A 25,022-nucleotide genomic window follows, 5' to 3' on the forward strand; every position below is an offset into this window, starting at 1 on the left:
AAAGAAAAAGGGTGGGTCCACACATCAAGGATAAAGGGGTCTGTTCCGCCTGAAGAAGAAAGCACCTGGACATGCGAGCAAGGGGACAAGCCGTTGTCGGTAAAACTGAAAAGACAGCAATAATGAACTCTACTTGGACTGTATTGGTGGGGATATTGATCAGTTTACTCCTGTATGTGGAGGAGGGTGAGGGGAGATGTGACAAATGTCGCACTACAGTAAGACTTGGGATTCGAATCTATTCGGGATCATTTGTGTCCCATTCCTATGTGGACGATAGGTGTTACGATGTGAGTGCACGCCATGAATGTTGGGAGGATGGGAGACCTTATTATCAGGTATATAATAAAGGATACGGTGGCAAAATCCATGGATGCCCTATAAATGACCGCTGGGTGTGTATTAGCAAAACTGGGAGGTGGGACCTATCCTCCGTGTTGCTCAGGGAGCAGGTTGACAGAGTCAAGGAGACCAAGATACAGATCCCTGATCGGGGGTTGGGGAAAGAGCAAGACCGACAGGGAACGGTCGTGCTCCCTAAAGTGCCATCTGTATACGAAGAGGTAGAAGGACAGATTGAACTCCCTGATGTTACACAAAACCTGTTTATTGATCTCACCTCTAGAATAGCCACTGTTTTAAATGTTAGCAATTGCTGGGTCTGTGGGGGGCCGCATATGTCGGAACAATGGCCGTGGACTGGTCAAAGCTTAGACATAGGGGAATTGCTGCAAACCACTTGGACTCATGACAACGACAGAAAAAGCCAGGGGTGGAGACTGACAAACAGCCCTGAGGGTCAGTTCTGTATTGAAGGCAAGGGGACCGTGAAGGTAGGGATTAGCCCCTGTCAGAATATATTGGATGCAACCACGCGAGTATGGTGGCCTGAGAATATTGCTTGGTACATTGCAAACCGAGATCATCAAAATTGCATTCGGTTACGTTCTGATCCCTCCTCTTACGAGCTCAGTGCTGACCCTTCCGATGGCATGAAAAGAGTGTGGAGCGGTGGTTGTCAGGGGAATCAATGCTGGAATAATCCTGTCCAGACTCTGCCACGGGGTCAACAATCCGAATACTGGAATTGCAGTGGTCCTGGTCCTTATGAGGGCGTCCCTGGGGTAAAGGAGTTGTGGGATGACGTTGTGAGGCAGGGAGGGCCTGCTCCAGATGGCCTATTTTGGATATGCGGTAATCAGGCATACTCCAAACTGCCCATGGGATGGGCTGGGGTATGCTTCCTGGGTCTAATACGACCTGCGTTCTTCCTATTACCCCGGGAGGAATGCGATGATTTGGGAGTTAAACTCTTTGACTCCCTGCGTAGGTCGCCAAGGGATATCCAAGTCGGTGATTGGGGGGATGAGTGGCCACCGGCCCGGATTATTGAATACTATGGGCCGGCTACTTGGGCACAGGACGGATCATGGGGATATCGCACTCCTATCTATATGCTAAATCGAATTATCAGGCTCCAAGCAGTCGTAGAGGTCATTACTAACCGGACTGCCCTGGCCCTAGAGCTGTTGGCTCAGCAGCAGGATCAGATGAGGGCTGCTATATATCAAAACCGACTTGCCTTGGATTATCTGTTGGCCTCGGAGGGGGGTGTGTGCGGGTAATTTAACCTGACAAACTGCTGTCTAGAAATTGACGATAATGGTAAAGCGGTTTTGAAAATTTCCGATGAAATTCGGAGATTGGCCCATGTGCCAGTACAATCTTGGCGTCCTCTTAGTGGCATCGGATGGTGGGATGGTCTCCTAGGTGGTAGCTGGTGGCGCACGGCGTTGCTGGTGGTTGGAGGCGGCATGATTCTTCTTCTCGTATTACCCTGCCTAACTCCCTGTATTCAGTTTTTAATTCAGAAAAATATTTCCCGACTCCAGGCAGTGGTGGTTCCACAACATGGGACACGGGAACTTAAAGTGATGTTGCTGCGAAAGACCAAGGATTTCCCGGGCCCTTGAGGGAAGGGGGGGCTTATCTTGGTCAGGCACATCTTAAAGAAAGAAAAGGGTGGAATTGTGAGAGGTAGTTTCGGTTTAAACTTTAAGATGTGCCTGGACCACAGACAGATCTATAATAAAAGACAAAACCTTTGTTTCTTTTCTAACAACCATTTTATATACTCAAAAGTAGAGTAGTTTAAATTGTGCAGAATGCTGACAATTTGTGAGCGATAGTAAAAACAAGCAGGCTCTTGATTAATGAAGCCATTCACACAGCAGAGAAGGATGAGTCCTTGGTTGATAAGACTCCAGGATGGGAGGACGACTTGAGACATCTGTTTCAGATTAAAGCCTTTGACTGATAAGACTACAGGGTGAGAAAAACAACAAACTTTGGAGACTCTGGAGCCTTTTGTTGCAGACTTTGTGATAAAAATAATGATGTTTTTAAGAATGTGAACCTCATGGCTTGTTGGAGCCAAGGAGAGGAGGGACTTGTCCTATATATAATGGAGACTTTGTAAGCCTCAGCGCGCCTTTTCTTTAAGGGTGCCCGACTCTGCAGACTTGACTTGTTAATAAAACTTTGTTTTCCTGAATTTGTCTAGAGCGATTATTGAGAAGCGATTTTCGTTTCTAACAGAAAACAAACCCATTATCCATCAGCCTGGAGGCAAAGGGACCCGTTTGATCGGGGACCCAGTGAAATTTTCAAATGTGTCCCTGTATTCAGGGATTTATTAAAATAATTGGAGCTGGAATAACAACTGGGAAGATCTGAATTACTGACAAAAATGGGTCATAAACCACAAGAATCCCTCCCTCCCCAAACACACAGAGAAACATCCATAAGGACAGATGGTTTCTAGAACATTCCCACACACTCGATCAGTCGAGAGCAGACACAGGTCACTCCTTCCTAGTTCCTAATACGGAGGGTGGGAACGTTGCTGTCCTGAAGGATTCTCTCCCAGTTTCCTGAAGACAAACGGAGTTTGGGAATTCCTGTATTTTGGTCTAAATTGTGGTCGATCCTGTGTCTTGGAGAAATGTAAACGCAGGGAAAACGTGTTCACCACTTTAACTGCCCGAGGGGTCTTCGGAACAGTGTCTCCTTCTCCCTGGAACGGGATCTCTTCCCTCGGGATCTTATCGTTTGTTCAATTCACTGACGTCCGGCCGTTCACAAGCAATGTCAGGGACAGAACGTTCCGGGGAATGTCAGTTATAGAATGTCAGGGACAGAACGTTCCGGGGAATGTCAGTTATAGAATGTCAGGGACAGAACGTTCCGGGGAATGTCAGTTATAGAATGTCAGGGACAGAACGTTCCGGGGAATGTCAGTTATAGAATGTCAGGGACAGAACGTTCCGGGGAATGTCAGTTATAGAATGTCGGGGACAGAACATTCCGGGGAATGTCAGTTGTAGAATTTCAGGGACAGAACATGCCGTGGAACTCCTTGACCTGTCTATCACCTTTCCCCCCTACCCACCCCACCAACATGATGTTCTGTGCCTGGGAACACTGTAACATTAATGGGGTGAGAGACGGAGGGTCCGATCACAGGAATGGGAACTAAAGGCATTGCCAGATCAGCTGAAAGGGTTAGATATACCACATTCTCAATCCACCTCGAAGAACCAGCCCAGACACCATACACCCAGAGGGGATATCTGTTCACTGTGGAACACTGTGCAGACCAGGCCAGTGTCCTGCTCAGTACAACCCACCAATCTGTCCAGATTCATCCATTGCACTGGTCAATACAATCCAGCGATCTGTCCAGAGTGGAACACTGCGCAGATCAGATCAGGGCATTGGTCTATGAACCCAGACCATATATCTGTCCAGGGCAGTGAGCTGTTTAGATCACAGCAGTGCGTTATCTATAAAACTCAACCAGATAGTCTGACCACCACAGCGACCTGCGCAGTGATCACCCGTGAATTAATCTATAAGCCAGGAGCAGTGACCCTCTCAGCATGTAGGACTGTGTACCCCAGCCCAGTACATTGATCTGTAACCCTGGAGCAGTGACCCTCTCAGCATGTAGGACTGTGTACCCCACCCCAGTACATTGATCTGTAACCCAGGAGCAGTTACCCTCCCAGCATGTAGAGCTGTGTACATCACACCAGTGAATTGATCTGTAACCCTGGAGTAGTTACGCTCCCAGCATGTAGAGCTGTGTACATCACACCAGTGCATTGCTCAGTAACACTGTGATAAATCACTGCCCAGCGTGGGGAAACTTGCAGCCCATGCTGGAAGTGACGGGATGTGCAGCTCCCACCCATTTACAGCTCCCTATCTCCATTGTGCCCTGACAAGGGGGTGCTGTGGGTGTGAACATCACTGCCACAGAGAGGTGGCGGGGAAATCAGTTTAAATATCACCACATGGGAGGGGTTGGGGTATAGACAGAGAGGGGGAGACTGAGAGACAGTGTCATGGAATGATGTGTTCCCAGATTACAGAATGCTGAAATGTAAACACTTGGATAGCATCCTGTAACATGAGACAGGCTTCCCAGGAAAGTTGGGAAAAAGTGATATTGGTGTGAGGTCAGCTGCTGTGTGGTTTTGAAATTACGTTTATGTAATGTTAATGTCGTGTCTTTTTGAAACAGTATATTGCTGTAGAGTTGGAGTAGGGTAATAAGCAATTAAGAGAAATGAGCTCTCCGAGTTGTGAATAGTTGATGTAAAATGTTCAGTTTCAGGGTTAAAAAAAAAATTGGTGTTTTTATTTAAACAGTGGAATTTGGGAGTTCTCTGTCCCTCATATTTTACCAGTTTACAAGGCAAATTGAGCATTTCTTTATGTTTAGTTTAAATTACCAGATGAGCTCAATGTTGTGTCCTAACAATTGCTGTGTGTGTATCTGTGTGTCTCTGTGTGGGGCAGGTCTGGCAGTCTCTGTGGTGCTTAAAGTGATGCAATGCCACCCTCTGCTGGCCTCCCCACGCCACTGCACAGACATTGGCAGAGGGTGAATACCAACAGGGATTCATTCAGAGAGGGCGAGGGAGAGGGCAGCTGCTCACAGCACCATCCAAACTGATGTCTTATCCATGGACTGATCTAAATGTCCTTTAAATGTTGTAACTGTCCCCGCTTTCACCACTTCCTCTGGATGTTCATTCCACACCCAAGCCAGATTCTGTCTAACATAATTACCTCTCATGACTTTTGTAAATCTTTTTCCTTGCACCTTAATTATCCCTCAGTTTTGAATCCCCAACTCTAGGGAAAAGACATCAGCCCTTCAGCTTATCTGTACCCCTCATTATTTTATAAACCTGTGTAAAGTTACCGCAGAATCTCATATTCTTCAGTGAAAAAAGATCCAGCCTCTCCTTATAGCTCACTCCCTCCTTTCCCAGCAACATCCAGGTTAATCTCTTCTGAACCCTCTCCAGCTTAAGAATATCAAGGTCAGTAATATCAAAGTGAATAGTCAATGTGTTTTCTAAGGTACGGGGAGACCAAAACTAGAGGATATGGGCTTAAAGTGAGAGGGGAAATATTAAAGTGACATAAGGGGCAGCTTTTTCACCCAGAGGGTGGTGTGCCTATGGAATGAGCGGGCAGGATGACCAGACTGAACACAGTATTCCAGAAGAGGTCTCACCAATGTCCTGTACATCCTCAACATGACGTCCCAATTCCGATACTCAAAGGTCTGACCGATGAAGACAAGTGTGTTAAACACATTCTTAAACACGCTATCTATATGAGATGCAAATTTTAAAGAATTATACCTGAGGGCCTAGGTCTCTGTTCTACAACATTGCCAAAGGCTCTACTTTTAATTGTATTGGTCCTGCTCTTCTTTGATTTACCAAATACAATTAAAACTCCATCTGCTACCCCTCAGCCCAGTGTGTGGTATTACTGCCACCTCCCCCTCCCCCTTCAATTTTAAAATGCCCATCCCTCTCCAGGATGCTTGCACACTCCGGCCTTGATTTTCACAAAGACCCTGAGCTTGGTTTGCCTTGTGTGGTTAGAGGGAGGAGGGACAGATTGCTGACACAGTCAGTGGAGAGGAGAGGCTGGACAGTAATCACCGGCCAGGAAGAGGGGAGTCGCACGTTAGAGTTGGTTAAGAGTGATCGGTGTTGTGGGACCAGAAATTAAGCTCTTCCTTCGTCTCTGCTGTTCAGTAATAAATATCCATTTGAGACCCTTCATTGGGCAGAGTGTGGCTGCAGGATTTCTTTCCCTAATATTCCAGACTACAGATAATAGCGATTAAAAATGTTCATAGTTAATTTCGATGGCACAGCACGTACACTCAACATCCTACAGTTGAGACAAATATCTTGCATTTGCTTAACAATACAAAGTGTTTTGTGTAGTTCAGTAATGGTAAACTGATTGTAATAAATCCACATCGAGCTGAAAGTGGGCATAACATATAACCCAAAATCTGGGTATGGTAGTGTAGTGGGTAGTGTACCTGCCTCTGAGCCAGAACTCTGGATTTGATTCCAATTCCTGAACTTGTGTGGTAGCATTCCTAGCTCTAGACTAGAAGGCCTGGATTTAAGTCCTGCCTGTTGCAGAGGTATGACACAGCATGTCAAACCAGGCTGATGAGCAAACACACAGGAGAATACTGTTACAGCTTTATGGGTATTGCTAGTGTCCCTACCTCTGGCCACAAAGGTCTGGGTGTAAAGCCCACAGATGTGTCTCATGATACATCTGAACAAACTGATTAAAATGGATTTAAAATTGTGACTTGATGGAGAAGGAAGAGGTGTCAGTATTGCAATTTCAGAATTTAGGCCCAGGATGACTGAAAGTCCAGTTATTCGTGTTGATTGAAGTCACATTTCGCAGCAGTAAAGATTTATAAAATCGGAACGGTCCTGGATAGGGTGAGTAGTCAGGGTTTTACCCCAGTTTGGGGCGTCCAAAACTAGAGGGCATTGTTTGAAAGTGAGAGGGGAAAAGTTTGATGAGACCTAAAGGGCACCTTTTCACACAGAGAGTGGTGTGTGTATGGAATGAGCTGCCAGAGGAAGTGGTGGAGGCTGGTACAACTTTACAGATTACTTACAGTGTGGAAACAGGCCCTTCGGCCCAACAAGTACACACCGCCCCGCCGAAGCGCACCCACCCATACCCATTCCCCTACATTTACCCCTGTACCGAACACTACAGGCAATTTAGCACGGCCAATTCATCTAACCTGCACATTTTTGGACTGTGGGAGGAAACCAGAGCACCCGGAGGAAATCCACGCAGACACGGGGAGAATGTGCAAACTCCACACTGACAGTCGCCTGAGGCGGGAATTGAACCCAGGTCTCTGGCGCTGTGAGGCAGCAGTGCTAACCACTGTGCCACCGTGCCGCCCACAAAATGCAGCATGTAAAAGGCATCTGGGTACTGACAGACCTGCCGAGCTTTACCAGCAATTTCTGTATTTGTTAAAAAAATGCATTCATTTTAACACAGGTATTCTCAATACATTAAATATTTTATTTTTTTCATGACACAGGGCAATGTAAACATATTTCAAATTGATCGAGACCATTTTCTGTTAAGGATATGGCTCTGTGTATGACAGTAGCAATGATGCACCTACATGGAACAGGGAATGTGATGGAGACATAGTTCGACAATGTACAAGGAGACCTCACATGGGGTCCAGTTTGGGAAAGGATGATATTTTTATGTGATTCAACTCAGAGAGGGAGAAAATGCAATCCTCCTGAGAAGGAACGGCCTATTGCACTCTCCCTCCTTCAGTGTCCCTCACCACAGCAATGTGTGCAAGCTAAAACAAACTCTACAGTCATCATTACCATTCTTATTTTTATAGAATCCCTGCAGTGTTGAAACAGGCCCTTCGGCCCAACAAATCCATACCAACCTTCCCAACCCATTCCCCTATATTTGCCCCTGACTAATGCGCCTAACCTAGAATTCCCTGAACACTACAGACAATTTAGCATGACCAATCCACCAAACCTACACAGTTTGAGCTGTGGTAGGAAACTGGATCACCCATTAGAAGCTCACACAGGAAAGTGGAGAATGTGCAAGCTCCACACCGACAGTCACCCAAGGCTGGAATCGAACCCAAGTCCCTGGTGCTGTGAGGCAGCAGTGCTAACCACCGTACTACCCATTGGGTGCTCCCTGACCATAATTCATTGGAATCTACTCACTGCCTAAAGCAAAGGGAATGCAGCCAAATCTAACTCTCCCAGGATGGAATCCCATTGCTAGCAGCTATATGAGTACAATATCTTCAGAAGCAGAAAAATGTTTTAGACAACCTCAATTTTTACTTTTGTCATGAGTTCCATTAATATCTGGACAAAGTTCTTTCAAATTAAAATTGCAGAAATTTTGTTAATCTGTCTGTGTGTGTGTATGCATGTGTTTGTGTTTGTGTGTTTGTGTGTGCGTGTGTGTGTTTAGAAAGGGAAGTACTAGACCATTAGACCATAAGACCATAAGACATAGGAGCGGAAGTAAGGCCATTCGGCCCATCGATTCCACTCCGCCATTCAATCATGGCTGATGGGCATTTGAACTCCACTTACCCGCATTCTCCCCGTAGCCCTTAATTCCTTGTGACATCAATAATTTATCAATCTCTGCCTTGAAGACATTTAGTGTCCCGGCCTCCACTGCACTCTGCGGCAATGAATTCCACAGGCCCACCACTCTCTGGCTGAAGAAATGTCTCCGCATTTCTGTTCTGAATCGACCCCCTCTAATTCTAAGGCTGTGTTCACGGGTCCTAGTTTCCTCGCCTAGCGGAAACAATTTCCTAGCGTCCACCCTCTCCAAGCTATTGATTATATATTTGCAATACTCAAACAGTTTGCCATTCATCTTTCCATCATAGTTTGAGTAACATTGCCCTGGATCATAAACGTGTTGTTTTAGCAGATTAAAGTAACTAGCCTGACTTGTTCCTAAAACTGACCCTGACCCAGTGTGAGACCGATATCATCGGCCATCTCACCAACCTGGTTATATTTAACATTTGTTGTGAGCAGTGGAAGAGTGGGACTAGAAAAGGAAACAGTGACCCAAAAGCCGGGGAACTATAGACGGGTGAGCCTGACGTCAGTGGTGGGTAAGTTGTTGGAGGGGATTCTGAGGGATAGCATTTACATACATTTGGGAAGGCAAGGGCTGATCGGGGTAGACAACATGGCTTTCTGCATGGGAAATCATGTCTCATTAAATCGGTTGAGTTTTTTGAAGAGGTGACAAAGAAGATTGATGAAGGCAGTTTGGTAGATATTGTCTATATGGACCTCAGCAAGGTGTTCATTTAAAGAACAAAGAGCAAAGAAAATTTACAGCCCAGGAACAGGCCCTCCAGCCCTCCAAGCCTGAGCCGATCCAAATGTACTGTCTAAATCTGTCGGTCAATTCCTAAGCATATGTACCCCTCTGCTCCCACCTACTCATGCATCTGTCCAGACTCTTCTTAAATGAATCTACCGTGTCTGCCTCTACCACCTCTGCTAGCAACACGTTCAAAATGCCCACCACCTTCTGTGTGAAGTACTTACCGTGTGTATCCCCCTTAAACTTTCCACCTCTCATCTTGAATGCACGACTTCTCGTTATTGAATCCTTCACTCTGGGAAAAAGCTTGTCTCTGTCTATACCCTTCATGATTTTGTAAACCTCAATCAAGTCCCCCCTCAATCTCTTTTTTTCCAGTGAAAATAAACCTAACCTACTCAGCCCCTCTTCATAGCAAGTATTTCATTCTGATTGGTAGACAAATGAGTAAGGTTCAGTCACATGGGATAGAGAGGAAGCTAGTCACAATTGGCTTGAAGGAAGAGGGGTATTTTTCAGACTGGAGGCTTGTGAGCAGCAGTGTGCTGTAAGAATCAGTACTGAGTTCACTGCATTTCATCATTTATGTAAAGGATTTAGATGTGAATATTGGGGCCATTGTTACTAAGTTTACAGATTACATCAGAAAGGCAGTGTAGTAGATTATCTCAGAGTACAACAAGACCACAATTAGATGGGACAAAAGGGCAAAGAGTGACAGATTAAGTTTAATTTAGATAAATACGAGATTTTGAATTTTGTGAATGCAAACCAGGGCAGGAATTATACACTTGATGGTAAGGTCCTGGGGCGTGTTGTGAAACAAAGGGATAGGGCTGCAGGTACATTGTTCCTTGAACGTGGAGTCGCAGGTAGACAGAGTGGGACAGAACACATTTGGCACATCTCCCTTAATCAGTCAGAGCATTGTGTATAGGGGTTGTGATGGTATGTTGCATCTGTACAGGATGTTGGTGAGGCCACTTTGAAAATACTGCATGCAACTCGGTTTTCTGCAGAAATGATTTAGACACAGATGTTCCAGAACTGGAGGTTTGAGCTGTAGGGAGAGGTTGATTAGGGTGAGGTGTTTCTCCCTGGAGTGTCAGAGGTTGAGGGGTGACATTATAGAGATTTATAAAATCATCAGGGGCATAGATATTCTGAACAGCCACGTTCTGCTCCCCAGTGTAGGGGAGTCCAGAGCAAGAGAGCATAGGTTGAAGGGGAGAGGGCGAATGATTTAGAATGGACCTGAAGGTAAATGTTACACACAGAGAGTGGTGTGTGTATGGAAAGTGCTGTCAGAGGAAGTGGTGAAGGCAGTTACAATCGCACATTTAAAAAGTATCTGAAAGAGGAGGGATATTGGTCAAATGCTGGCAAATGGGACTGGATCAGGTTTGATATCTGATCGGAGTGAACAGGTTGGACTAACGGGTCTGTTTCCGTTCTGCATGACGCTCTGATTCTATAAAAAGGATGACGAATAATTCTGAAAGGACCTTTCAAGTGGGAATTCTCTTCACTGGAAGTTTATCGTGCCTCCATGCTCACATTGATTGAAAGCTGCATTAGGTAAATATTTGACAGAGAAGTGAGTCACGGATAATGGGATATAGAGAGCAAAGTGGAGCTGAGACCCCAACTTGATCAGCCACAATCTTAGTGTCTGGTGGAAAAGGCTCAAAGTATCTAATGACCCACTCCTGCTCTTCAGTCCCATTTTTCTGTATTCCATTCAGCCCATCAAACCTGCTAGACAGGAGCAGTTGGAGGCTACTTACTCCTATAACCTGGTGCACAGAAACAGAGGAGACTATTCAGCCTTTCAAGACTGTCACACACGATGTGAGGTGATTTGGGAAATGTAATTGGAAAACCCAGGCTGTTTATGAAAGAGGCTCCTCATCTCTCTTTACAGAGCTTCCCTTCTCTGCAACTTGTGCTCCATTTGTTGGTCATGTTGTAGACCCAGATTCACTGTGAATACAGCCCACATACCTCACCCAGCGATAGCTCACAAAATCCTCTGGTCTCCCTGACTGCAATATGTAATAACATAACATTCATGAAAATAACACCCACTACCTTTCCAATAACAGAATGTGAGAGCATCAGAAACAGGGGCAGGTCGTTCACTCCCCAAGCCTGCCTTGTCCTTCACTAAGATTGTGGCTGATCTGCTCTCGGTCTGAAATTGTCTTTAATACCCAATTCCTCATAGCCCTCACCTCTCTGACAGATCAATATCCATCTAACTCCTCTTCAAATAATTTCAGTCATCTCACTCCCCGAACACTCTTGAGAACAGAAAACCTGACATTGAATCCCACCTGTTTGATGAAAACACTTGCTGCTCCTATATCATGGTTTATTGATATGAACAAAAGAGGTTGAGACAAGGGTTCAGGTAAAGTGGACTCGCCCTGATATCAAGGCAGTGGTTGCCTTCTGTTGACATCAAGGAGCTTAACAAAACTGGACTTAATGGGAATCAGACTAAACTCTCCAGTGTTTGGGGTCAAACATGGCACAAAGGAAGATGTTCATCATCTCAGTCCTGGGTCACCTCTGTGCGAGATCCTCAGGGTAGCTTCCTCTTCACAAACATCTTCAGCTGTTTCATCAATGTCTCCCGACCCCACCCTCACCAAAATAAGATCAGAAGTGGGGATGGTCACTGAAGATTCCACAATGTTCAGAACATTTTGTCCCCCCTCAGCTCCTGAACTGGTCTGTGTCCATGTGCAGCAAGACCCAGACTCCATTGAGAGTTGTGCTGTTAACGTGTCAGTAACATTCATGTAACTGCACTGCCTATTGCCACAGTAAAATAAGAGTTCATTCAGCACTTCACAGGAATATGAGGAAGTCATTCAGCCCATTGACACTATTGGAGAAGAACAGGGACAACCCATTCAGTGCCTCCAGCCTATTACTCAGGAAGAGAAGGAGTCTAGTGTGATGGGCCACACCAGAGCCCCTCGAAATATTGGAAGGCAATAGCCTTGCTTCTAATGTTTTATTATTTTAAAGGAAATATAAAGGGTCTGTTCCAGATGCAATGTGACAGCATCAAGAGAAAATTCAGTGAGAGTAGCAGACAGGAGACATTCCCTGAAGCTTCCAACTCTGTTGAGACCGCTATAGTTTTTGATGTTACTGAGAAACCAAAACCCAGAGATCCTAATCTGTGAGAGCTGGCCACACCCATTCAGTCTGCATTAAAATAAACCTAAGGCATGCCTCGCTGTTACTCAAGTGTCTTAACTAACCAGCTTGGTAACGATCGTTCAATCTCTCTCTTAAAAGAAACCAGGACAAAATAACCTCGTAAAGCTACAGCATCATCACACTTGTCAGTACATCGAGCTATCAAACAGGAACCAGGGGTAACCCAGTCAGGCCCTTGGCCCTGTCCAATCGGACGAGGAAGAAGTCAATCAGCCCCTTGAGTTACTTATACATGAACAGTAGGAGGCCATTCCCACCTCAATACACTTACACGGGGGCAGAATGAGGTAATTGATGCTGATTCCTGATGAATGTCTTATTCATGCAACGTCGATTCTCCTGCTTCTCGGATGCTGCCTGACCTGCTGTGCTTTTCCAGCAATCGACGCTCTACTCTGATCCTGGATTAGTGGTGCTGGAAGAGCATAGCAGTTCAGGCAGCATCAGAGGCGGAGTAAAATAGACGTTTCGGGCAAAAGCCCTTCGAGGAGGCAAACTTCTTCAAGGCAGGTATCCTTGCAAGAGGATTCGCAGTCGAGTTAAAATCAACTAGGTAAAAACAATGACTGCAGATGCTGGAAACTCTGATCTCCAGCATCGGCAGTCTTAAGTTTCTCCTAAATGATGCTCCAACATGATGAACAAGTGGAGCAGAGGCTTCACATACAGACTGTTCCACGTTGTTCCTCATGGCTCCATTGCTTATGATACACACGTGGGACTAAAACGTGGTTTTCTAGTGGTGAGCAGAGAAGCTTCATGTCTTGTGTGAAGTCTGAAGAAGGCATCTTCCATCCCTGAGAAAACAGCCTGGTGTTCTTTATGCAGGGCGGAAGCTGTTGGGAATGGCTACCTGTTTCAGATCGAAGGTATTGTGGCTGCTGTTGGGAATTGTAAGCAACATGGCGTTCAGTACGGGCTCACATGCCGACTGCACAATAACGTGGGGAGAGTTAATTAAGGCATATAAACTTAGGATAGTCACGTTAGACTGCTGAATGGACTCTCTATGTTCAAATAATGCTGACCGTGTTCATGTTGACCTTGTCTAGTGCATGTCCTGTGCAGTGTAACCTGTATGCCTTACTCTGTCCAAGTCTATTTCCACCCTTTGATCTGTCTGGCTATGCTTACTATGATCTGCCTCCACTGCTCATAAATAAAGTGTTTCTCTGTATTGAGATACACGTGACAATATATCAAACCAATTAATCCTGTGAAAAGTATGGAATTTCTCTCCCTGTCAATGTCTCTTTTGGAAATAAGTGATCGCTGCCACTCCTCGTGTTTCAGCATCACCATTTCTTCGTCTCTCACAGCTCTACAGATTAAACACTCAGCTTCTTCACTCTATCCTCATGTTACCATCACCTGTGTCTGTGGTAAGGAGATCATTCCTTACAAAGGAGATCAAATCTGTACAGAGTGCCTCAAATACTCTCTCAGCAAGGCTCTACAACTGCAGGAAAATGGCTTTACTTATTTACTCGAATCATCTTACAATGAAGGACAGCATACCATTGACTGCACCCATTACTTACACAGGGTTTGATTCGGCACAGTCAGCGTAGACTTGTGAGTGGGAGATCATGCTTCCCAAATTTGTTAGAGTTCTTTGATGAAGTGACAAGGAAGGTTGACGAGGACAGAGCGGTAGACGTAGTCTCTATGGATTTCAGTAACGCATTTGAAAAGCTTCCACATGGCAGGCTGCTCAGGAAGGTTACATCGCGTGGAATGCTGGGGGAACTGGCCAATTGGATACACAGTTGGGTTGTTGGTAGGAAGCAGAGGATTCAGTGGAAGGATGCTTGTCAGACTGGAGGCTGGGTCTATAGCTGTTTGTTATCTATGATTATCTATGATTATCTGTGACTGCAGACACATAGACATGGGATAAAACTTTTCAATGATCTCTGAATCAGCCAACAAGACACTCTATTGTGTCAAATTGCTCTGAGGTCTTAAAGGATTAACCTGGACAGAAAACCTGACCCCAGCCTCAGTATCGGAAAAAGGGGACGGGAAACAGTCCTGTTGACACTGCAGAGACCTCCTTCCTAACATCTGAGAGCTTGTGACAACAATAGACGATAGACAATAGACAAAAGGTGCAGGAGTAGGCCATTCTGCCTTTCGAGCCTGCACTGCCATACAATATGATCATGGCTGATCATTCCTAATCATTATCCTCTTCCTGCCGTATCTCCATAACCCTTGATTCCATTACCTTTGAGAGCTCTCTCCAACTCTTTCTTAAATGAATCCAGAGACTGGGCCTCCACTGCCCTCTGGGGCAGAGCATTCCACACAGCCACCACTCACTGGGTGAAGAAGTGTTTCCTCATCTCTGTCCTGAATGGTCTACCCCGTATTTTTAATCTGCTTCCTCTGATTCGGCACTCACCCATCAGCGGAAACATGTTTCCTGCTGCCAAAGTGTCCAATCCTGTCATAATCTTATATGTCTCTATCAGATCCCCTCTCAGTCTTCTAAACTCAAGTGTATACAAGTCTAGTCGCTCCAGTCTTTCAGTGTAAGGTATTCCCACCATTCCAGGAATTGACATCGTGAATCAACGCTGCACTCCCTCAATAGCCAGAATGTCTTTCCTCAAATTTAGAGACCAGAACTGCACACAGTACTCCAGGTGTGGCCTCACCAGGGCCTACAGCTGCAGAAGAACCTCTTTGCTTCTATACTCAATCCCTCTTGTTATGAAGGCCAGCATGCTATTAGCCTTCTTCACTACCTGCCGTACCTGCATGCTTACTTTCATTGACTGGTGTACAAGAACACCCAGATCTCTCTGTACTGCCCCTTCACCTAAATTGATTCCATTGACGTAGTAATCTACCTTCCTGTTCTTGCCACCAAAGTGGATAACCATACACTTATCACATTAAACTGCAATTGCCAGCCATCTGCCCACTCACCTAACTTGTCCAGGTCACCCTGTAATCACCTAACATCCTCATCACATTTCACCCTGCCACCCAGCTTTGTATCATCAGCAAATTTGCTAATGTTATTGCTGATACCATCTTCTATATCATTAACATATATTGTAAAAAGCTGCAGTCCCTGCAGGGATCCCTGCGGTATCCCACTGGTCAATGCCTGCCATTCCGAAATGGAGCCATTTATCACTACTGTTTGTTTCCGATCAGCCAACCAATTTTCAATCTAAGTTAGTACTTTGCCCCCAATACCATGCGCCCTAATTTTGCTCACTTACCTCCTATGTGGGACTATATCAAAAGCTTTCTGAAAGACTCGGTGGTACAGTGGTTAGCACTGCTGCCTCACAGCGCCTGAGACCCGGGTTCAATTCCCGCCTCAGGCGACTGTCTGTGTGGAGATTGCGCATTCTCCCCGTGTCTGCGTGGGTTTCCTCCGGGTGCTCCGGTTTCCTCCCACAGTCCAAAGATGTGCCGGTCAGGTGAATTGGCCATGACAAATTGTCCGTAGTGTTAGGTAAGGGGTAAATGTAGGGGTATGGGTGGGTTGCGCTTCAGCGGGTCGGTGTGGACTTGTTGGGCCGAAGGGCCTGTTTCCACACTGTAACGTAATCTAAAAAAAAAGTCCAGGTGCACTACATCTACTGGATCTCCCTCATCCATCTGCAGAGTTACATCCTCCAGAAGATTAGTCAAGCATGATTTCCCCTTCATAATCCATGCTGACTCTGACCTATCCTGTTACTACTATCCAGATGTACCGTAATTTCATCCTTAATAATAGACTCCAGCATCTTTCCCACCACTGAGGTCAGACTAACTGGTCTATAATTTCCTGCTTTCTCTCTCCCACTTTTCTTAAAAAGTGGTATAACATTGGCCACCCTCCAATCCGCAGGAACTGACGCCGAATCTATCGAACTCTGGAAAATAATCACCAACACATCCACGATTTCCCGAGCCACCTCCTTCAGTACCCTGGCATGTAGACCATCAGGCCCCGGAGACTTATCAACCTTCAGACCTAACAGTTTCTCCAACACCAAATCCTGGCAAATATAAATTCCCTTAAGTTCAGGTCCTTCAGCCACTGTTACCTCAGGGAGATTGCTTGTGTCTTCCCCAGTGAACACAGATCTGAAGTACCCATTTAATTCTTCTGCCATTTCTTTGTTCCAAGTAATATATTCCCCTGTTTCTGTCTTCAAGGGACCAATTTTTGTCCTAACCATTTTTTTGCCTTGCACATACCTAAAAAAGCTTTTACTATCCTCCTTTATATTATTGGCCAGTTTACCTTCGTACCTCATTGTTTCTCTGCTTATTTCCTTCTTAGTAATCCTCTGTTGTTCTTTAAAAGCTTCCCAATCCTCCGTTTTCCCACTTATCTTTGCTATATTATACTTTTTCTCTTTTAACTTTATATGTTTCTTAACATCCCTCGTCAACCACGGCCGCCCATGGTCTACATCCCAGGGTACTGAAGGAGGTGGCTCGGGAAATCGTGGATGCGTTGGTGACTATTTTCCAGAGTTCGATAGATTCGGCATCAGTTCCTGCGGATTGGAGGGTGGCCAATGTTATTAAGAAAAGTGGGAGAGAGAAAGCAGGAAATTATAGACCGGTTAGTCTGACCTCAGTGTTGGGAAAGATGCTGGAGTCTATTATTAAGGATGAAATTATGGCACATCTGGATAGTAGTAACAGGATAGGTCAGAGTCAGCATGGATTTATGAAGGGGATCTTTCTTCATTTTAGGAATGAACTGATCCTGCAACTTCTGCATTATACACAGAAATATCCGCCATTGTTCCTCCACGGTCATCCCTGCTAAGGTATTGCACCATTGAACTTTGGCCAGCTCCTCCCTCATAGCTCCATAATTCCCTTTATTCAACAGAAATGCTGTCACTTCCGACTGTACCCTCTCCCTCTCAACATTTACAGAGCTTTCCTACAGACTATACAGAAACATCAGGAATGGAGTAGGCCATACAACACATTGAGCCTTCCTCATCATCGTTCCTGTTCAAACATCTCCACAATGCACTTATCCCACACAATGAATATATCCGTTAATGTGATTAACCTTGGGAAGCTATAAAATAGGAAGTGCAATAGTCCCTTTGGTCCATCGAGTTTGCTACCCAATTCAATATAATGATGGCTTGCCCTTTATTTCCACACCGTTCTCCTGCTCGCCCATCATTCCTTTTCTGTCTATAAATCCTTATTTATATTCAATGTCCTGGCTTCCAGGTTTGAGTGCATTCCCCAGGTTCACCAGTCGCTGAGTGCAGACATTTATTCTCATCTCATTGCAGAATGGCCTGTCTGTACCGAATACTGTGGCCCCTTGTTTTAGACACCATAGCCTGGGGAATTATCATCGCTGCTTCCAATCCGTCTCACCCTGTCAGAGCTTTATATATCTCACTGAGATCTCCATCCATTTTCCTAAACCCCATGGAATGCAGGCCCAGTCGCCCCAAACTCTGCTCCCACAACAAGCCTGTCATCACAAAGATCAGTCTGGTTATCCTTCGCTGCTCTCCCTCAATGTCAGGTTTGTCCTTTATGAAGGTACAGAGACCAAACCCGCACACAATACTGCACAGTGTTTTAGATGGGGAGTCACCAAGGCCCTGTATAACTGCAGTACGACACCCTTACTCCTGGACCCAAATCCCTTTGGAATTAAGGTCAGCACACCACTGATCTTCCTAACTGCTTTCTTTCCTGCAATATTGCTTTCAGTGACTGGTGTACAGGGAGATCCAGATCCTTTGCAATGTTACAGCTCCCTACTTTGTGGGTCTATGTACCCTGGTCAGCGTGCCAATGCCATTCCCAGTATTGACTTCTGGCTTCAGAACTCACTGTGCTGCAGGGACCCCGGAGGGCTGCGAAGAAGGAAACAACAAAAATGAGCATATGTCCCTTTGTATATCAACATGTTTCAAACAATCCCTTTACAAACGATAGGCTTCCAATCTATTGTTCCCAACAAAGGGCACACCGTCACCTCTACCCACATTGCTCTCCATCTGCCACGTATTTGCCCATTCACTCCACTTGTCTTCGTCGCCTTGAAGCTTTTTTACAGCCTCCTCACCCACTCACATCCTTTAGTTCTGTCAGCAGGTTGGGATATATTGCATTTGATTCCCACAACCAAATGTTTGATGAGTACTGTGAACAGTTGGGGCCTGAGTACCGATCTCTATGATATCCCAGCAACCTTCTTCTGTTACTTTTTAAAATAATATTTATTTCCTCAATCTAGGTGTGATTGGCTGTCCCTGGTTGCCCCTTGAGAAGGTGGTGGTGAGCTGCCTTGTTGAACCGCTGCAGCCCACTGTGGATTCAGTGACAGTAACACCAATGAATGCTAAGCAGCAGTGGTTAGATTGTATTTTATTGGTGATGGTCACGGTGTGGCATTTGTGTGGCGTGAATATTACTTGCCACTTGTTAGCCTGGATACTGTCCAGATCTTGTCGCATTTGGACATGGCCTGCTTCAGTATCTGAGGAGCCACAAACATTGCTGAACATTGTACAATCATTAGTGAACATCCCCACTTCTTACCTTAGAATAGAGGCAAGGCCATTGATGAAGAAGCCCTGAAGATGTATGGGCCTAGGTCACTGCCCGAGCAACTCCTACAGACTTGTCCTGGAGCTGAGTTGACTGACCTTTATCATCCATAACCATCTTCCTACGTGTCAGGTATGATTCTAACCAGCGGGAAGTTTGCCCCTGATTCCCATTGATTCTAATCTTGCTAAGGCCCCTTGATGCCACACTTGGTCGAAGGAAACCTTGATTTAAAGGGCTATCACTCTCACCCCACCTCTGGAATTAAGCTCTTTTGTCCATGTTTGAATCAAGGTACTGAGATCAGGAGCTGAGTGGCCCTGCTGGAGCCCAAACTGGGTGTCATTGACCAGGTTATTGCTGAGCAGGTGCTGCTAAAAAGCACTGACACCTTCCACCACTTTACTCATGATCGAGAGTAGACTGATGGGGTGGTAACTGGCCGGATTGGATTTGTTCTGCTTTTTATGCATGGGAGATATTTGGGGTAATTTTCGATGTAATTGGGGAAATGTCGTTGTTATAACAGTATTGGAACAGCTTAGCTAGGGCAGTGACAAGGGCTGGAGGACAACTTTTCAGTACTATTGCCAGAATGTTGTCAGGGTATCCAGTGTCTCCAACTGAATCTGGATATCGCATGGAGTGAACCAAATTGGCTGATGACTGGTAACTGAATTCCTGAGGACCATTGGAGGAGGATGAGATGGATCATCCACTCAGCACTTCTGACTGAAGATTGTTGTGAATGCATGAACGTTATCTTTTGTACTGATGTGCTGGGCTCTTCCATCATTAAGGATAGGGATCTCCTCCTCCAATGACTTGTTTAATTGTCCATAACTATTCTCAACTAGAAGTAGAAGGACTGCAGAGCTTAGGTCTGATCCGTTGCTTGTGGGATCACTAAGCTCTGTCTATCACTTATTGATTATGCTGTTTGGCACACAGGTAGTCCTGGTTCGTGGCTTCACCAGGCTGACACCTCATTTTCAGGTATGCCCGGTGCTGCTCCTGCCCTCCTGCACAATCCATTGAATCAAGGTTGATCCTCTGACTTGATGGTAATTGTTGTGAGGGGGATATGCCAGGCCGTGAGGTTGTGTGGCTGTACAATTCTGCTGCTATTGATGACCCACAACACCTTATGGAAACCCAGACTTGAGCTGCTAGATCTGTTCGAAGTCTGTCCTATTTAGCACCGTGATAGTACCACCGAAAATGGTGGAGGTTATTCTCAATGTGAAGATGTGACTTTGTCTCCACAACGACTATGCGGTGGTCACTCTTACCCGATTCATCATGGACAGATACTTCTGCAACTGTCAGATTAATAAGGCTGTGGTCAAATATGGCTTATCCGTATTGATGGTTCCTTTAGCACCTGCCGCAGACCAAGTCGAGAAGTTATATCCTTTCGGACCCAACCAGCTCGATCAGTAATGCTGCTGCTGAACCACTCTTTTTGTGGACATTGACATCCCCCACCCCGAGTACATTTTGAGCCTTTGCCACTCTCAGTGCTTCCTTCAAGTGTTGGTCAGCATGGAGGAGTACTGATTCATCAGTTGAGAGAGGCTGGTACATGGTAAACAGCAGGAGGTTTCCTTTCCCATGTGTAAACTAACGCCATGAGACTTCATGGGATACAGAGACACTGTTGAGGACTCCCAGAGCAATTCCCTTCCAACTGTATCCCACTGTGCCACCACTTCTGCTGTGTCTGTCCTGCTGGTGAAACAGGAGATATCCAGGGAAGGTGATGGGGTGTCTGGGACATGGTCATACTCACAGAATCATACCTTAAAGACAATGTCAGGCTGTTGCTTCACAAGTCTGTTTATTTCTATTCACTGTTTCCTGCCAGCTGTCCCATTCTAGAAGCATGTCCATATATTCGCCCCAATCCACTAAGATTTGATTTTGCAAACTGGGCTTGGAGCTTTACCAAACGTTTTCTCAAAATCCACGTGTTTTACCTCCATTGCTTCTCTTTCATTTGTCTCCCAATCAGTTTCTCAAACATAATTCCCATTTTACAAATCTATGTTAGTGTTGTATATGACCATTACTTTCAGTCCCAATAATTTCTCCCAAACCATTTACTTACTATGTTCTATGTTCCATGTACTATTTCGTTTTCCCACACCAGACTTGGTTTTCCTGGTATTGTCAGAAAGTTCTGTGAAGACAGAACTGAAGTAGTGGATTCATAGTTCTGCCATTTCCCTGTTTCCCATTCTCCATTCTCCAGTTTCAAACTAGAAGGAACCCACACTATTTTTTCATACTTCTCACATTGACATAATTTGACAAGCTATAACAGTTCACCCTTATAACCTTTGTGAACATTATCTTCAGAAACCTATCAATTCCTGTATTAAGCTGCTCAGCTCCACATCATACACGCACAGGAACATAGTCTCTGTACCAACAGAAATACAGCACGATCTATATTAGTCCCACTTTCCAACACCAGGCACATATCCTTGAATGTTATGACACTTCCAAGTACACTTAAAGGTTGAGAGATTAGCCGCGATAACTCCCCTCTCAGGAAGTACATTCCAGACCTCAACACACTCTGGGTGAAAAAAAGTAATCTTTAAATCCTCTCTGAATGTCAAACCCTTCACTTTAAGGTGTGCTCCCTTGTTCTTGACCCTCTGTCTTAAAGGAACAGCTACTGTCTATCCACCCTGTCCATGCCCCTTGTTAACTTATCCTTCTGAATCACATCCCCCGCAGCCTCCTCTGCTCCAAAGTAAACAACCCGAGCTTATCCAGCATCTCTCCATAGCTGATATGCTCCTTCCCAGGGAACATCCTGGTGAATCTTCTCTGCAAGCCCCTCCAGTACAATCACATCCTTCCTGTAATGAGGCTCCCAGAACGACATACAGAACTCCATCATGGACTAAACCAAGCCCTGTATAGCACTTATAATCTACTCCCTGATTAATAAAAGCTACACCCAAGCTTCAATTCTTAACTTGTCCATTACCCTGTTCAGTCACATTCAGGGATGTGTGGAGAAACACCCTGTGAGCTCTCTAGTGTGCTACCAATCATTGTGTAAACCCCATGTCTGGTTCCTCCTTCCAAAGTACATCACCTCATATTTATCAGGATCACATTCCATCTTCCATTGATCTGCCCATCTGATCATTCCACTCGAATCTTCCTGTAAAATCGGAACTTCCTCCTCACTGCCAACCACACAGCCAATCTTTGTGTCAAACACAAACTTACTTATCACACTCCCACCCCTCCACCCACCAACACCCCCCCCCCCCTCCAGATTCACATCTATACCATTTATGAATGCTACAAACAATAAGGGACACAGCACTGATCCCTGTGGTACACCAGGGGATACTGGTCTCCAGTCACACAAACAGCCTTCTCCCACCACCCTCTGCCTCCTGACACTAAGACAATTTTCGTTGTACCTTTTCAAGTTATCTTTGATACTGTGAGATTTTACTTTATTTTTTTCAATTTCCAATGTGGAACTTTGTCAAAGATCTTGCTGCAAAACTAAATAAGCGACCTCCTTAAACTAATTCAATCAAATTCATTAGGTGTGACTTCACTCTGATAAAGTCATGATGATTATGCCTGATCAAACCTTGCGACTCTGATTGGAATTGGATTTTCTCCTTCTCTATTTTCTCCAGTAGTTTCCCTAACAGTGATCTAATACTCGCTCGTCCATAGTTACCTTGGCAAATCTCTACCACCCTTACTGTGAAGTGGAATCATATTAGCTGCTCTCCAGTCCTCTGGCAACTCCCCTATGGTCAGAATACAATTAAAGACTCCTCCCTTGACTCCAACAGTATCCAGACCTGCGGATTGGTCGAATTTTACATCAGACAGAGCCGCAAACCCCTGCTCGTATTTTACATGAATCTCTTCAAGAGCTTTCCAGTCCATCTTCTTGAATTCTATACCTGCATCCTCCTTCTCCCAAGTAAAACAGCTGTGATGTTTACATGTACCAATCTATCAATGTTCTCCGGGTTGACGCACTGATTGCCCCTTTGGTTTCTAATGGACACTAACTGTTTGCTGATTATTCTGTTCTACTTGTCCGTGTAGAATACCGTGGGATTCTCCCTAATCTCGCCTACTTGCACTTCTCCATGTCCCTCTGTTATTCAGTCCCCTCTATGTTTCTAAGTTTCTAAGTTTCACTATAATCACCTCTCATCTTTTGAAACTCGAGACCACAGGCTGAGTTTCCCCATCAGATAATCTTGCCATTTTATGGATTAGTCTGGAGAATATCTTTTGCAGTTCCTCTATAGTCAGTTACTCTATCTTAGATTGGGACTCCAAATGGTATACAATACTCTAAGTTGAGTCTCAGCAACACTATATGCAGCTGGTGCACGACATCTTCTATATTGCAATTACATACACATGAATGTTAACCTAATTTTTCGTTTCCTATTTGCACGCGTTCTTCCCAATTCCTTTCACTTTAACTTTTCTTATGAAGTTAGTGGGAGAGTTCTTAAAAAAAGATCCTCCTGAATATCCAACCATACGTTATCCATTAGCTCCTTGTTGCCTACGTCCGCAAGAATCATCTTCACACCATTCCAAAAAATGTTTGCCACGTATGATTTTAGTTTCATCGATGCATGATCATCCTCCCCAGTTTTCCCATTACCTTCTGTATATCCACCAACACGTTCTTTGTAATTCAGCCCAAGAGACACCCGACCGCGGATTACAAGTTACTGATCTGTAGTTCACCACTCTCCATTTCAGCCTTTCTGAAACTGTTGGATAATATTTATAACTTTTGCCATATCCAGATTGGCTAAATATCTTTCCAGAATGTATTGGAAAATAACATGAAAATCTGAGATACAATCAATACGTCTATTGCTGCTTCCTCTGAAATTCTTGTATGAAGTACATCTGATCTGTTAGATTTACAAATACTCAATCTAGCTTCCTTTTAAAAGATGGCCTCAACATTGATAAGAATGATCTTAGATTTTACTTACAGAAGTCCCATGGTCACTTGGTATTTCTGGGAAAATTTCTGGATATTCTGCCTTGAAGATAGACACAAAGAAACTGTTTCTTTCCACTGTGATTTCTCTATTCTCTTCAATAAATTACCCTGCCCGCACGCATACTGTTCCATATTTGACCTTTGTTTTTACTTTTGTTTCATTCACTGATGTATTTGTTTTTTAGCAGTCTTTTTTTTTTAGCAGTCTTTATGTTTTTTTCTTTAGCAGTCTCTATGGTTTTCTTTTGTTTGCATGCTGGTTCGCTTTTTGATTTCCTTCTCAGTTTCTTGGTCATCCGTTGCTGGGTCCTACATTTCTCCGAAACCATTGGCTTACTACAACACTTGGCATTTTGCTAAGCTGCTTCCTTTGACCTAATAAGTACTTAAAGGTGAGGCTGAAAGGTTTAGGTTGGAGAGGAGGGTGGACCAGATTGATGGGGAGGAAGATGAACACATAGGAAAGTTCAAAAGGGGGAGTGTGCTGAGTTGGAATATTGGACTGGGATAAGGTGGAGTTAGGGGAAATGGGCAAACTGGTGAAATCTACATTAATCCCCTGTGGTTGGAGGGTCCCAAGGCAGAAGAGGAACCTTTCTTCATCCATGCTTCGGGTGGTTAGGGTTTGGCGATGGAGGAGGCCCAGGACTCTCATGTCCTTGGCAGAGTGGAAAGGAGAGTTAAAGTGTTCAGCCACAAGGTGGTGGAGTTGGTCAATGTGGCTGTTCCAGCGATGTTCTCTGAAATGATCCACGTATGTCTCGCCAATGTAGAGAAGACCACACTGAGTTTAAAGGATGCAGTAGATGAGGCGTTCTGTCTCCCTTCATCACCTGTCACTTTCAACACCACCTTCATCTACCTCTCACATTCCTAGCTACCTGCCTCCTGCCACACC

This window comes from Chiloscyllium plagiosum, unplaced genomic scaffold, assembly GCF_037043375.1.
Source record: "Chiloscyllium plagiosum isolate Xiang-an unplaced genomic scaffold, Cpla_swu_hap1 HiC_scaffold_49, whole genome shotgun sequence".
NCBI classification, from domain to species: Eukaryota; Metazoa; Chordata; class Chondrichthyes; order Orectolobiformes; family Hemiscylliidae; genus Chiloscyllium; species Chiloscyllium plagiosum.